The 3752-nt window shown below is 44.7% G+C and overlaps 1 long non-coding RNA gene across 1 annotated transcript in view; it reads right to left on the bottom strand.

The window, feature by feature from the left end:
• LOC107052897 overlaps positions 1-3752 on the bottom strand; it is a 100236-nt gene that overhangs the window by 36932 nt on the left and 59552 nt on the right. The window contains exons 5-6 of the long non-coding RNA XR_001465696.4: positions 2543-2609; positions 698-882 (exon numbers count right to left, since the gene is read on the bottom strand). This is a non-coding gene — a long non-coding RNA (uncharacterized LOC107052897). The remainder of the gene's footprint in view (positions 1-697; positions 883-2542; positions 2610-3752) is intronic.

Genomic DNA, 3752 nt, shown 5'->3' with positions numbered 1-3752 from the left:
CTGCATTAAGAGGAAAAGGATAAAATGAGACTTTGAAATTGCCTGAAAATTTGATTTTTATTTCTCGTTTCACCAAAGAAAAGGAATACTTGTTTCAGGTCTGAGTATTTTACAATATTCAGGTTGGTCACAGGACTAAAAATGCTGTATGCTGTATCCTTTTAAGTACCAAGCGCTCAGTAGGTCTCATTAAAGCCCCTGTCCCTGTTCACTGTGGCACCACGGGTCCTTCTCAGGGCCTCTCCTCTGTAACTGCTGAAGTCTGACACAAGGATGAGTGAAGATGCTGCACATTTAAGATCTGACTGTATGAAAAATGAAGGAAACTGTCCTGAATAAAAATGTTAGGGGGGGATCTTCAAAGAAGAGACTACTTGTAAAGTATCAAACGTGTGACTTTTTTCTAGAGTTAAGCAAGAGAAGGATGGAGGGCCAGTCTCTCTCCTCAGTCAGAAGAGGAACACTACAGCTTATCTAAAATTAATTAGGAGTAAAACTACATGCTTACTTGCTATGGTTACAGAAAAGGCAGAAAGATCTGATCACATGAGGGAATTCCATAACTAAAGGGCTCGTAGTTGTCCTGCTTAAAGTTAATTCTTTTACAGCCTATTATTGCCTTAAATTTTCTCAAATAAGAGCGTGAGATACACAAAAATATCAAAAACCAGTATATAGAGTTATGGCTGAGACATACCCAGTGAAAGCTCTTAACATACTGCTGTGGCTTCCTTCCAGTCAACTTCTGTTTAAGGTATTGATGGAAGTTCTTTTCTGTGAAGACGGTTGAAAATTCACATACGGTGTGTCTCTTTGTCTCTCCTTATCAATGATGATTTGCCCACAGGAGCTGAGTCCACCACTTCATTAAAAAGAGGCACCCTGAAATGCAAGAGAACCCATTCCGTATCTGAGCAGGATTCAGAACTCAGTAACTGTCTCACTGAATCGGTCTCCCTCCCTACGTAGCTCTGTACACTAAGCAAATCTGCCTCCAAGGTTTCCAGTACCTTCCTTTCATTGAAAGGACTGTTGCCGGGGCTTATTGCATCCTTCTTTTTTGTGCAAACCCACGTATCCTCAAGAAGCAGAGGAGTGCCTGAAACAGATGCTCAAGAATTTAAAGTGGAGAAACTGAAGGCAAGGTAACAAAAGGGAGCTGTACCTCTGAGGACAGAGCAGCTCTTTCACATGCAAAGAAGCTACACTCTCCTGAAGATCTGTGGCTTTTCCCCAAACTTTTATGAGCATCCCATCATCACCATGTTCTAGAACGATGCTGCAAAGAGCTGAGTACTTTCACATTGGATTATATTCTCATCTTTGACAATCCTTGTTAAAAGGAGTTCTTCCTGAAAGGTGTTACCCTGAAATTTGGATCAAAGAGTTCTGTTCTGCATTTGGCTGTCGGGAAAATTCAGAGACAAGCCAGCATTCCCCACTCTCCCTCCCCTGGATGGCCTCCTCCTGCCTCAGAAATGGGCTGGGCTCATCTTTGAAAGCTGGCTTACATCCCAAAGCTGCCGTCACAGCCAGCACCACAGCCTCAGGCTTCCCACATCTCACTACTGCTCCAATCCTTCCCCAGCTAGGGAGTCAGGATGGCAGTGTGAGTCTCTTCTGTTCCCTGGAGGATCCCAGTGTGACAACTGAGGAAATAACAGTTAAATTTCAGTACCCTTAGAAGACTTTGCTTCAGGACAAACACTGTGCGGAGCATGTAATTCTGAGCCACAGGATCGGCTCCTTGCTGATTTATTGCATCTTTTTAAAACAACAAGTTTAGAATAGCCTGGGAGTTTGCCATTCTCAAACAATATACACTCCAAGTTGCTTTGTTACTTCAGAGGGCAAACGCAAACCCAAGTCATTCTGTGAGCAAGGACACTAAAACAAAGCCTGCTTTCCTACAGCCTTTGCCCACAGCTCCCCTCAGCAGGCCAGCTCCAGCTCCTTGCGTCTCCCTGCCCACCAGGCACAGGTCTGCAGCTGGGGTCCAGCAAGGGCTGACAGCCACACTAGCAGTGATGCAGCCACTGCCACGCCAACAGCCAGCCCTGCTCACAGCAAGCGTTGCTGCTTTTTAGCTGTTCATTAAAGTGCAAAGGCCTCAAACTACCGTCCTTCTGGTCCTGTCTTACACACATGGCTGAAACTGGTCACAGGGTTAAAAGCTACCACTAACAGTAGGTTCGTACAGACTCACACTCACTCTGCGTCCAAAAAACCCCAAACAAACCAACCAGACAACCCATGCCTCAATGACCTTTTAGCCTATCCGTTGCTGTTAGCAGCAGCACACAGCAGAGATCTTGGTGTGTTTCCTTCTATCTTGCCTGCCTGACTCAAAGGTGCAGCACTTGACCCAAGCCATGCCTCCAGCTTGGAAATATGCTGGTTCAACAGCCTCATTAAATCTACACTTAACCACTGCCGACATTACATGAGCAAACTACTTTCTGCATGTTTCTGCCTTTTCCTCTTGCCTCGTTTCACATCTTACTTAAGACAAACACAAAGAGGGAGCCAAAAGCATACCAACCAGCCTAAATCCCATTCAGATCCCAGTGTTCTTCCCATGTTGACTGGCTCCGGGCCTTCAGAAGTACCTTAAACAAAATACAATTGAAGGAATTAAGTGAAATCCAGTTTATCTGAAGCCAGGCCCTGAGCCCACCTACTTTGCCCCAGTGTAGCGTGACTGGTTCTGGCACTTCACCTGAAAAGCTGCAGGGCCCAGGAATACAATTTCAATTCATAGTTGAACAAACATTTTCTTTACATCATTAAGAGCAGGGATTGGACACCGTGGCTGTAGCCATTTACTGGTTACAAGAGCTGTGGTTTAGGTGAGAACCCTAGAAATACAAAAACCACTAAGTACAATTCCTTGATTCAAGTTTCTGAGTGCAGCAGTCTGGAACTGATTACAATTTATACCAAATGGCACCAACACTTTTTATACCCATATGGACCCTTTTTTTTTTCTTTTAAAGTTAGTCCTTTTCCAGCCAGCCATTTCCTTGCTACAGAAGTGGTGTTACAAGATTGCTGATGTGGTTAAAACTGAATTCTGCTACTGTGCTAAGGAGAACAAAGGCACTATGGCACTGAAGTGACAGAGGCATTTCACTTAGACACTCGATATGGACAGATACTTTCATGTCAGGATGCTAGTCAGTGAAAAAATAGCCAAAATTAAAACAGTATTCAAAGTGATCACTAATATTCCTTGGGAAAAACACTGTCGCAGCAGGAAAAATTGCTTGAATCCAAGAGACAAAATTGGCAGTTATGAAAATATTTGGCTGCTCAGTGGCAACTGACATAGACAAATTCCTGACTAGGAGAAGTCCCAAAACACTAAGGGCCCCAAACGGTTGTCATGAACATTAGCTCACATTGATCCAGTTTGAATCCCTCACTGCCCCTGCAGGGACGTCCACATGGCAGCTGCGGCAGCAGAGAGAATCCTGGCTTTGGCATTCCCTCCCAGTTTTTCAAAAGGAAAGGTGATAAGACCCCATTAGAGCACGGCATGGGCCGGTCCTGGCCACCAACTGAACCACAGCGCACGCCTTCAAAGTACACATCAAACTTAAAAGCCCCACTGCTGCCTCTCAAAGAGACTACAGTATTGTTCTTCAGTAATGCCACCCACTTTGAAGAGCAGTTTGTTCTTGCTGTGGGGACTCCAGCACCAAGCTGGCCAAAGGAGCCGTTCAAGCAAAAAAAAGAGGTGAATTGGCTAT

The sequence above is a fragment of the Gallus gallus genome, chromosome 3 (genome assembly GCF_016699485.2).
Source record: "Gallus gallus isolate bGalGal1 chromosome 3, bGalGal1.mat.broiler.GRCg7b, whole genome shotgun sequence".
Taxonomy (NCBI): domain Eukaryota; kingdom Metazoa; phylum Chordata; class Aves; order Galliformes; family Phasianidae; genus Gallus; species Gallus gallus.
Note: the sequence above shows the minus strand (reverse complement) of the source record. Positions and strands in the feature narration are given on the sequence as shown.